Raw genomic sequence first — 12,573 nt, forward strand, 5'->3', positions numbered from 1 at the left:
GCGCAACCGTCTCCCTACCGGGTAGATCAACGGACGGGTGACATTTATCACAAAACTATTATTTTGGGAAAAATTATACCACCAACCAAAAGGGCACTTTGGAGACTGAAATGGCAATGGGCATGTGCTCTGTACAGGTAAAGTCCTATCTGTGCACGTGCCTGCCCTCCACCTACACTCTCCCTACCCCTCTCCCCACCCACCAGTCCCTACCCTACCCTGACCCTACCCTGTACCTACCCTACCATATATTCTTCCCTAACCCTATGCCTACCCTCTCTCTGCACCTCTCCCACCCACCCTTACATTATCCCTATCATAATCTCCCTACCCCTATGCTCTCCATACCCCTCACCCACCTTACCACTACCCTCACCCACCTTTTTTATTTAAACGTTTTTCTTAAACCTTATTTAACACCTTCACCCCACCCTGAGATGTTCTTATGAATTAATATTCTGTATTATGTCATGTTTTATGTTCTGTGTGGACCCCAGGATGAGTAGCTGCTTTATGTTCTGTGTGGACCCCAGGAAGAGTAGCTGCTTTATGTTCTGTGTGGACCCCAGGAAGAGTAGCTGCTTTATGTTCTGTGTGGACCCCAGGAAGAGTAGCTGCTTTATGTTCTGTGTGGACCCCAGGAAGAGTAGCTGCTTTATGTTCTGTGTGGACCCCAGGAAGAGTAGCTGCTTTATGTTCTGTGTGGACCCCAGGAAGAGTAGCTGCTTTATGGTCTGTGTGGGCCCCAGGAAGAGTAGCTGCTTTATGTTCTGTGTGGACCCCAGGAAGAGTAGCTGCTTTATGTTCTGTGTGGACCCCAGGAAGAGTAGCTGCTTTATGTTCTGTGTGGACCCCAGGAATAGTAGCTGCTTTATGTTCTGTGTGGACCCCAGGAAGAGTAGGTGCTTTAGCAACAGTTAGCGGGGCTCCTAATAAAACACAGAAAAGAGTGAATGTCTTCCATTTTAATTGTCTATTCTCTGTCCAGTCATTGTCCTTGGTTTGTGATCAGAATGAAAAGCCAACAGCAATTAGCCAGGCGTTTGAGACCTTGCTGAGGGGTTTTATGGTAATCAGTGTAGTAGTAGTGGCCACTGCTATTGCATTGTTTTAAATCACTGTGTGTGAGAGTGACTCATTACGCTTTCAATGATATTTCACATTAAAATGACTCAATGTATGAATGTGTTTGTAGAAGTTAAAACAAGCAACAATTGTATAACAGCATATTTAATTTGAAGCAGATATTCTTGTTTGTGTGCTATTGTATTACTGTAAGTATTTTTATAGTGCACAGCACACCTGTTTTCTAAGACTGGTTCTTCACAAGCAATGAAAACCAAAACATCCGTTTTTGGGGCCATTTAATTGCAGGGCCCAACCTGATACTTGGGCCCCTCCCTTCTACGCCTCTGTGCTTTGAGAGGATAATACTGGGAGACATAGATGTTGACAAATTTTCAAAAATAGTGGACACATTTACAAATTTGAGACAAAAATAAACAAGCAAGGAACAAGAAAGATTTGTAGCTACTCTTTTAATACTGTACAGCAACAACAACAAAAAATCAGCAGGTCATATAAGGTCTGAGGCCCCGACCTTGATTGACCCAAAGAATATAGGTATACAGTAGGTCTATACATGGTAAGCATTGACATCACTGATTACACCTTTTCATTATGTTCTCAATACGTGTCTAAAGAGCCTTCACAATGATGTGTGTTTTTACCTGCCACCAGGCACCAACCGACACACACCAGCACACAACCCAACGCGATCACACAATCAGATAGCCCACCACACCACAGCACACACCCTGACCCAACATAAAAAGAAAGATAGCCCACTTATGTGATTGCCTTTCTTCCCTGTTATTTGCTTTTGTAATATTATATTGCTTAATTCCTGGCAGCAAGGGCTTTGTATTGAGCCCCTACCACAATCCTGGACAACCCCAGTCCTAGCCCCAGTTCTTAGCGCCAATCCCAACCCCAGTCCCAGTTCTAGAGACCCAGTCCCAGTTCTAGAGACCCAGTCCCCAGTTCTAGAGACCCAGTCCCAGTTCTAGAGATCCAGTCCCAGTTCTATAGACCCAGTCCCAGTTCTATAGACCCAGTCCCAGTTCTAGAGACCCAGTCCCAGTTCTAGAGATCCAGTCCCAGTTCTATAGACCCAGTCCCAGTTCTATAGACCCAGTCCCAGTTCTAGAGACCCAGTCCCAGTTCTATAGACCCAGTCCCAGCTACTATTTCAGTTCCAGCCCCAGTCCAAACATACCCCCAGTTCTATTCTCAGCCAAAGTCCCAGACCAGACCCACCTGGGTTTCAGAACCAGCCTTAGCCCCAGCTATTGTTTCAAACCCACGCCCCAGACCTGGCCATAGCACCAAGCCTTATCATCCAGTTCTAGTCCAAGGCCCAGCCCCAATGCCATTACTGTGTGAGCAGGTTGATTTGTAGGCTTGGCCTGTGTGTGCGTCACTTCCCCTACCCACCACACAGCACAGGTGGACGTGTGGGGAACACTGCCAAATTGTTGGGCCTGGAGAGAGGGAGGGGTTTTGGTAGGTAGGTGGGTGGGTGTTCACATTTTAACTGTTGGTAATGTTCACTTTCCCCACACTTCCTAAATCAGTGACACACCTTCAGAGCAAAGTCGAGCTCTTCTGTCTCTGTCTATCTCTCTTTCTTTCTCTCTCACTTTCGCATGCCTGCCACAGAGGCTAGGACTCTGCTTCCTGACAGACAGGGACTGAGAGTAGTGTGAGAAGAAGAAACTGAAATCCAAAACGCCTGTCTGCTGAAAGGTCAGTAACATCTTTCGTTCACACAAACTCATTAGTAAAGATGTCTGTTGAAGTGAGTAGAGTTCAGTGTTCACACTATGATACATCCTCAGGGGTTGTTTACATTATAGGGTCTGCATGTACCCCACACTTACTGCCTAAACTGTGGCTGGTCTCATTTCAGCAAGTCTCTCCTTTACTAGAAAGTCAAACTGTAACTGAGGAAGCAGTACAATTGATGATGACTTGTTTGCTAGATTGCAAATGCAGTCACTCTGTTGTGTGTTGGTTATTGTCAGAGAAGCATGTAATGTCTTAGTAATTACAATCAGTCTAACATCATGCACATGAAATGCACTTGTGGTAAATAATGCCTTGGCATGACAGTGACACTGTCCTTGTTGTCTTGAGACTTCCTCAAGAGCATCTTCAATGGAATACTGGAATGGGTTCGAAAAAGGGTAAACGTAATAAGAAATTGACTGAATACCACTTTCAAAACGGTTATATGAGAAACAACATTTTAGTAAAACATTATAGATTTACTAGACAGATATTTTCATGTTTTAATTAACCACCTGCAACAATATTAACGCCCTCATAATCGTGTATAAATGCATTATGCCCAGAAATAGAGAGGAGTCCAGCAGGCGACCTGCTCTCTCAGGCTATATCAATGCTATATCAGGTTTTATCAGGTTATATCAGGTTAATTCAGGCTATATCAGGTTATATCAGGCTATATCAGGCTATATCAGGCTATATCAGGTTATATCAGGCTAGATCAGGCTATATCAGGTTATATCAGGTTAATTCAGGCTATATCAGGTTATATCAGGTTAATTCAGGCTATATTAGGCTATATCAGGCTATATCAGGCTATATTAGGCTATATTAGGTGTGTAGGTTGGGAGATGAATGACAGATTCAATTATTCATCTAGCATTATTGTGCCCCCGTCACATGGCATAGACATCTGTTGTAGATGCATGCTAATCTGAGATTTCCTTCAAACCATAAGTGAGAATGGGTTTGGATCAGGGCTCAGTACCTTAATTCTCTCTACATGTCCAGTCATTATTCAATGATTGATATCTGATGATGATTACATCAGCAGACCCACCCTGCAGAGAAAGGTGGTGTGTGTGTGCCAACACTCGAAAGGGTTACTTATGCAATAAGGCCCGAGGGGGTGTGGTATATGGTCAATATACCACGGCTAAGGGCTGTTCTTATGAATGACACAACGCGGAGTGCCTGGACACAGCCCTTAGCCGTGGTATATTGGCCATATACCACAAACCCCAGAGGTTCCTTATTGTTATTATAAACTGGTTACCAACGTAATTAGCGCAGTAAAAATACACGTTTTGTCATACCAATGGTATACGGTCTGATATACCACAAGCTTTTACCCAATCAGCATTCAGGGCTGCGAACCACCCAGTTTATAATTGTGGATAGCCAACATGTGCCACCGTAGCGCACCACACCTCTGTCTAACTACCAGGGCTCTTTCATTTGTCACTCACTGGGGACAACAAGGTTGAACCTGATCCCAGAGGTTGTTTTGTTACAACATACCGGGTACTTTTACATCGGTGTGTTAACAATACAACCCAGGAGCAGCCAGCCTCTCTCGTGTGTGTGCGCAGCTCTAGTGTGGTGTGGGAATGTAACAGGCAGTACAATGCTCAGACAGGCGTGTTTACAGTGGAGTACCAACATCCCACATGGCAACAACCCTGCCATGTCTTTTTCTACCCTCCCCCTGCCTTTGACTCAAAACCACAATCTAGACCAAGGGGGGCAAAGTATGGCCCGCCGGGCACTTCAATCATACATACAGTTTTATTTTTTAAATACTTTTATTTTACACCTTTTTTCTCTCCCCAATTTCATGGTATCCAATTGGTAGTTAGTCTTGTCCCATCACTGCAACTCCCGTACGGACTCGGGAGAGGCGAAGGTCCGAGAGCCGTGTGTCCTCTGAAACACGACCCAGCCAAGCCACAACTGCTTCTTGACACGCTGCTTCGCTTAACACGGAAGCCAGCCGCACCAATGTGTCGGAGGAAACACCGTACAACTGGCGACCACTCAGCGTGCAGGCGCCCGGCCCACCACAGGAGTAGCTAGAGCGCGATGGGACAAGGAAATCTCAGCATGCCAAACCCTCTCCTAACCCGGACGACGCTGGGCCAATTGTGCCCTGCCTCATGGGACTCCCCGGTCACAGTCAGCTGTGACACAGCCTGGGATCGAACCCGAGTCTGTAGTGACGCCTCTAGCACTGCGATGCAGTGCCTTAGACCGCTGCGCTACTCGGGAGACCCCCGCAAATTGATTTTAACGAACAATTGGTCCCCCCAAAAAATGCGTCACTCCGTTGGATTTCAGAATCCCAAAGTGGCCCTCGAGCCAAAATGTTTGCCCTGATCTAGACGGTCATTTAACAATAACAGTACAAGCTACACGATAATCCATTCATACAATACTGAGGTGTAATAATGCCAGATTCAGCTAAATTATCATCCATAGTCCCGTAGTGGACAGCTAAATTATCATCCATAGTCCCATAGTGGACAGCTAAATTATCATCCATAGTCCCGTAGTGGACAGCTAAATTATCATCCATAGTCCCGTAGTGGACAGCTAAATTATCATCCATAGTCCCCATAGTGGACAGCTAAATTATCATCCATAGTCCCATAGTGGACAGCTAAATTATCATCCATAGTCCCATAGTGGACAGCTAATTATCATCCATAGTAGACAGCTAATTATCAACCATAGTGTTATAATGCCTGCTGAGGCCCTGTACCTATAGTGTTTATAATGCCTGCTGAGGCCCTGTCCTATAGTGTTATAATGCCTGCTGAGGCCCTGTCCTATAGTGTTATAATGCCTGCTGAGGCCCTGTCCTATAGTGTTATAATGCCTGCTGAGGCCATGTCCTATAGTGTTATAATGTCTGCTGAGGCCCTGTCCTATAGTGTTATAATGCCCTGCTGAGGCCCTGTTCTATAGTGTTATAATGCCTGCTGAGGCCCTGTCCTATAGTGTTATAAATGCCTGCTGAGGGCCCTGTCCCATAGTGTTATAATGCCCGCTGAGGCCCCTGTCCTATAGTGTTATAATGCCTGCTGAGGTCCTGTCCTATAGTGTTATAATGCCCGCTGAGGCCCTGTCCTATAGTGTTATAATGCCTGCTGAGGTCCTGGTCCTATAGTGTTATAATGCCTGCTGAGGCCCTGTCCCTATAGTGTTATAATGCCTGCCTGAGGCCCTGTCCTATAGTGTTATAATGCCTGCTGGAGGCCCTGTCCTATAGTGTTATAATGCCTGCTGAGGCCCTGTCCTAATAAGTGTTATAATGCCTGCTGAGGCCCTGTCCCTATAGTGTTATAATGTCTGCTGAGGCCCTGTCCTATAGTGTTATAATGCCTGCTGAGGCCATGTCCTATAGTGTTATAATGCCTGCTGAGGCCCTGTCCTATAGTGTTATAATGCCTGCTGAGGCCATGTCCTATAGTGTTATAATGTCGGCTGAGGCCCTGTCCTATAGTGTTATAATGCCTGCTGAAGGCCCTGTTCTATAGTGTTATAATGCCTGCTGAGGCCCTGTCCCTATAGTGTTATAATGCCTGCTGAGGCCCCGTCCCATAGTGTTATAATGCCCGCTGAGGCCCTGTCCTATAGTGTTATAATGCCTGCTGAGGTCCTGTCCTATAGTGTTATAATGCCAGCTGAGGCCCTGTCCTATAGGTGTTATAATGCCGGCGGAGGCCCTGTCCTATAGTGTTATAATGCCTGCTGAGGCCCTGTCCTATAGTGTTATAATGCCTGCTGAGGCCTGTCCTATAGTGTTATAATGCCTGCTGAGGCCCTGTCCTATAGTGTTATAATGTCTGCTGAGGCCCTGTCCTATAGTGTTATAATGCCTGCTGAGGCATGTCCTATAGTGTTATAATGCCTGCTGAGGCCCTGTCCCATAGTGTTATAATGCCTGCTGAGGTCCTGTCCTATAGTGTTATAATGCCTGCTGAGGCCCTGTCCTATAGGTGTTATAATGCCTGCTGAGCCCTGTTCTATAGTGTTATAATGCCAGCTGAGGCCCTGTCCTATAGTGTTATAATGCCTGCTGAGGCCCTGTCCATAGTGTTATAATGCCCCGCTGAGGCCCTGTCCTATAGTGTTATAATGCCTGCTGAGGCCCTGTCCTATAGTGTTATAATGCCTGCTGAGGCCCTGTCCCATAGTGTTATAATGCCCGCTGAGGCCCTGTCCTATAGTGTTATAATGCCTGCTGAGGCCCTGTCCTATAGTGTTATAATGCCTGCTGAGGCCCTGTCCTATAGTGTTTATAATGCCTGCTGAGGCCCTGTGGCCCTGTCACAGTAACATGAAGAGAAACTAGCTTAAGGTTTGGGGGCTATAAGGGGCTGTCTCTGCAGTGTGTGAGTGTGTGATCGTGGTCACGTGTGAGTACCATCCTCCCCACCTCCTCATCAGGTTGTGTTGTGTGTGATAAGCAGCCATCACAGAGCAAAGCAGCTGAATAGAGGAAGTGGGAGGATACTTGAAAAGGGTGGGAGGAGACTTGAAGAGGGTGGGAGGAGGCTTGAAGAGGGTGTCGTGGGTGGGAGGTCTGATCACTGCCAAAAAAAGTAAGTTTGGGGGATTTGTGTACTCTGTGTTACTCACGAACAAACGCCGTTTCAAATCGTCAGGCATACACTCACACACCCAGAGGTCTCACACTCCCTCTCTTTCTATCCCTCTATCTATTTCTGTTCCACACAACTATAAAAAAATTAACAGTAAACATTACACTCACAAGTTTCAAAAGAATAGACACATTTCAAATGTCATCTCTCTCTCTCTCTCTCTCTCTCTCTCTCTCTCTCTCCATCTCTCTCTCTCTCTCTATCTCACACACTCTCTCTCTCTCTCCTCTCTCCCTCTCACTCTCTCTCTCCTCTCTCTCTCTCCTCTCTCTCTCTCCACTCTCTCTCCTCTCCTCTCTCTCTTCTCTCCTCACTCTCTCTCTCCATCTCACTCTCCTCTCTCTTCTCCCTCTCCCTCTCTCTCCTCTTCCTCTCCCTCTCTCTCCTCTCCACTCTCTCTCTCTCCCTCTCTCCCTCCCGCTCCTCTCACTTCTCCTCTCCCGCTCCCTCTCTCTCCCTCTCCCTCTCTCCCTTCATCTCTCACTCTCTCTCCTCTCCCTCCTCTCTCTCTTCTCTATATCTCCCTCTCTCACTCTCCTCTCTCCATCTCCTTCTCTCTCTCTCCTTCTCTCTCTCTCTCTATCTCTCCCTCTCCTCTCTCGTCTCGTCTCCTCACTCTCCCTCCTCTCTCCTCTCTCTCTTCTCTACTTTTTCTCTGAGTTTGAGTAGACTGACATGCAATAGTGTATGGCTTAGTCAATCACTTGAGACGGTTTCCCTCCCACACCTTGTCCTCGACTCACACCGTCTTTCCCCCAACGCTAAAGGAATCTAAAATGACATACTGGTAATAGGCTAGTGTGAACCAAGTCTTCATACGGCCAAAAAACAACAACAAAAACATAATGGCTTTGGATCAGTATTGGGATTTACAGTAAACAACTCATGATATATTTATCTGAACTAGAATATCAAACCTCAAATATAAATGTTGTACAGTAATTGTCTTGAACACAAAGCATACTGTATGTGACATGATGATAATAAAGTCCTTGAGAAGAGAATCTATCTACTGTTAGTTATGTAGGAGTTTCCTGTGTGGACAAGCGAGCTCATCATAAATAGTCCTGGTAACCACTGGCAACCCCCTGAGCAGAGCTCACTTTCCACCTAGCCTCTCCTAGCCTTCACAGTCACGACTCTCAGACGATCAAGTGAAATGAACTCAAAGTAAATCAACAAGACAACAACAGACGGAGCACTGGAAGACCAGAAAATTAGAGCACATTATTTCGTACGTCTTTGGAAGATCTGTGTTGAAGAAGTGGGTCTACCGACCTGTGTGATGCCGGACATGGGGAGGGAAGAGATGTCAGTTTAAAGAAGACATGAGAGTGTGTGGGCTAACGTATCTAGCGCTGTAGCGTGTGTGCTGTACTTCGGAAGGCTGTATTGATCTACCCACCCACCCCAGACACACAGCAGCTTGTGTGGGTCTGGTTCATGAAAGCAGATTACTATACAGTACATTCCCATGCTCAGAGAGACATGCTGACAATACATTCCCATGCTCAGAGAGACACAGTGACTGTACATTCCCATGATCAGAGAGACACGTGACAGTCTGAAGGTAGACACAGAACAAGGCTAGCCACTAGACTAGGATGGCCCAACCTGTACAGTATCTGATAGACACAGAGCACCTGCTACGGGCCAGACTGTGTGAGTGCATGTTTTCGAGTGTGGGTGGGGGCGCTATGTGCATACTTGTATACACGGATGTCTGTGTGTAATCATGTGCGTGCCTGTACTGTATGTGCATACTTGTGTCTATCTCTGTCTGTGTGCATGTGTGTCTCTCGCTGTCTGTTGTGTACCGGTCTCTGTGTGCCTGCACTGTAAGTGTGTGTGTGCCTTGGCGTGACAAGCATCTGTCTGCCCTGCCCTACAGCCTAGCTGCTTTTAATTAGGAGGTGCCAGAGCGCCCCAGGGCAGACAGAGGCTCTCCGCCTCTCCCTCCTCTACTCTCGTCTCTCCTCCCTCCTCTCCTCTCCTCCCTCCTCTTCTCCTCTCTCCTCTACTCTCCTCCCTCCTCTCCTCCCTCCTCCCTTTTCCCCCCTCCTCCCTCCTCTCTCCTCTCTTCTCTCTCCTCCTCCCTCTCTTCTCTCCTCTCCTCCTCTCCTCTCTCCTCTCCTCTCATCTCCCACCTTTCCTCTCTTCTTTCCTCTCCCCTCCACCCCTCATCTCTCCTCTTCCTCCTCTCACTCCCTCCTCTCCCTCTTCTCTCCTCTCCCTCCTCTCCTCTCTCCTCCTCTATCCTCCTCTCATCCCTCCCCTCCCTCTACTTCTCTCTTTTCTCCTCTCCCTGCTACTCTCCTCTCTTCTCCTCTCTCCTCCTGCCCCTCCCTCCTCTATTCCTCTCCCTCTTCTCCTCCCCCTCCTCCTTCTCCTCCCCCTCTCCCTCATCCCCCCCCTCTCTCTTCTCCTACCCTCCCCCCCCCCTCTCTCCTCCCTCCATTCCTCAGCCTGGCCTCCCCCTCGTTATCAGAGCCAGGAGATGTCCTCACTCACCCCACAGACCCACACACTGGAAGCACACACACACACACACACACACAAACACACACACGCACACGCACACATACAACTGCGACCACCTGTGAAATAAGCCAGCCAAAGTATAGCTATCTCTCTGTCTGGCTGGTTATACTCATATAAGGTTGTGAATAGATTGTGTATTACAGTACATCTCTCCAGAACATGTATATTTCTGGTAATAATAAAAAAACACCCAACCAGATTAGGATGTTTAGAAACAGACAAAACAAGTGGAATAGTTTCAGTATGTCAGCAGAAAAAACAGCTCTGAACCTGAACTCACCCTGAATAATGGGCTACTTAGAGGTGAGCTGGTCTAATGACCTTGCTGTGTGTGTGTCTACTGTACTGTACTGCCTGTAAGCTGTCCTTGGAGATGGTTTTTAAGGAGGTCTGTCTGGCTGGTCTGGCAGGTGGGAGATGCGGGGTCTATCTACAGTGGGCATAATAGCTGGCAGAGCTGAACTGTGGGGGGGGCTCCCCTGCCTCGGCCCACGTCTGCTTGCTGCTTTTTTCCCACAGCAACCTTGTCCTCCAGACAACAAGAGCCACATGGTGTGGAGTGGGTTGGGGGGTTGTGGCAGGTGGGTTGGTTGGTGGGGGGGGGGGGGGGGCAAGATGGCTGGCCTCTGGGTTGGCCTAGTCTTACCCATAAAACTGCACTAGCAGCAGAACAGCCCAAACCCACAAGCCTCATTGGTTTACTTTAAGTGGCTGTAGAACAGATTTCTTTCCCCCTTGACCCCTACAGTACAAACAGTAACAACGCAAACAGAAACACACATTTAGGCCTAAAGGCCTTGTCTCCCTTCAAATCAGTTCAGCTGTTGATGATCAAGAGAGCCCTGTTTGCCTAACTCATTTTATGTAAGATCTATGCCAGTCTCTGTGCCAGTCTGCCCCTCCTCATGGGTAAGAGATTGAGAGCCGATCTGCTGCTGAGGGCTGAGTATGCCATGCTGGGAACACAGCGGGTGGAAGCAAACAGGTACTGCAGTGCCCAACACTTACTCAGACCCAGCCTCCTGTGCAGTGCGAACAGACTGCACGAACCCTTAAAGACAAGTCCAACTGAGATGGACCAGCATTTAACCCCTTGTTAGGGAATTCTCTTCAGAGATGGACCAGTATTTAACCCCTTGTTAGGGAAGCTCTTCAGAGATGGACCCGTATTTAACCCCTTGTTAGGGAAGCTCTTCAGAGATGGACCAGCATTTAACCCCTTGTTAGGGAAGCTCTTCAGAGATGGACCCGTATTTAACCCCTTGTTAGGGAAGCTCTTCAGAGATGGACCAGTATTTAACCCCTTGTTAGGGAAGCTCTTCAGAGATGGACCAGTATTTAACCCCTTGTTAGGGAAGCTCTTCAGAGATGGACCCGTATTTAACCCCTTGTTAGGGAAGCTCTTCAGAGATGGACCCGTATTTAACCCCTTGTTAGAGAAGCTCTTCAGAGATGGACCAGTATTTAACCCCTTGTTAGGGAAGCTCTTCAGAGATGGACCAGTATTTAACCCCTTGTTAGGGGAGCTCTTCAGAGATGGACCCGTATTTAACCCCTTGTTAGGGAAGCTCTTCAGAGATGGACCCATATTTAACCCCTTGTTAGGGAAGCTCTTCAGAGCTGGACCAGTATTTAACCCCTTGTTAGGGAAGCTCTTCAGAGATGGACCCGTATTTAACCCCTTGTTAGGGAAGCTCTTCAGAGATGGACCAGTATTTAACCCCTTGTTAGGGAAGCTCTTCAGAGCTGGACCAGTATTTAACCTCTTGTTAGGGGAGCTCTTCAGAGACGTGCGGAAAACTAACATTAGGAGATTATAGGAAATATTTGTTTTGTTTTTTAAGCATTAAAACAAACCTCAGATATGTGTCGCTAGTAACTAATTTGACTAATTTTAGTTATTTGTTTTAAAAATCTATATACAGTACCTTCAGAAAGTGTTCACACCCCTAGACATATTCCACATTTTGTTGTGTTACAGCCTGAATTCCAAATGGATTAAATATACTTTTTATACTTTTATTCTCACCCATCTACACACAATACCACATAATGATAAAGTGAAAACATGTTTTTCGATTTTTGGGCAAATTTATTGAAAATGAAATATAGAAATATCTAATTTACGTAAGTATTCACACCCTTGATTAATGTTAGCATCACTTTGGCAGCAATTACAACTGTGAGTCTTTCTGGGTAAGTCTCTAAGAGCTTTGTACACCTGGATTTTACAATATTTGCACATTATTATTTTTTAATTCTTCAACCTATGTCAAGTTGATTGTTGATCATTGCTCGACAGCTATTTTCAAGTCTTGCCATAGATTTTCAAGCCGATTTAAGTCAAAACCGTAACTAGGCAACTCAGGAACATTCAATGTCATGTTGGTAAGCAACTCCAGTGTATATTTGTGTTTTAGGTAATTATCCTGCTGAAAGGTGAATTTGTCTCCCAGTGTCTGTTGGAAAGCAGACTGAACCAGGTTTTCCTCTAGTATTTTGCTTGTGCTTAGCT

General features: G+C 46.5%; 1 protein-coding gene across 1 annotated transcript in view; it reads left to right on the forward strand.

Moving 5' to 3' along the window:
• Positions 1-2,559: 2,559 nt before the first annotated feature.
• Positions 2,560-12,573, forward strand: part of zbtb7c (zinc finger and BTB domain containing 7C) — a 28,839-nt gene continuing 18,825 nt past the window's right edge. The window contains 1 exon segment of the mRNA XM_029692341.1: positions 2,560-2,808. The gene's annotated coding sequence lies outside the window, so the exon portion shown is untranslated.

Source organism: Salmo trutta, chromosome 15 (assembly GCF_901001165.1).
Source record: "Salmo trutta chromosome 15, fSalTru1.1, whole genome shotgun sequence".
Lineage (NCBI taxonomy): Eukaryota > Metazoa > Chordata > Actinopteri > Salmoniformes > Salmonidae > Salmo > Salmo trutta.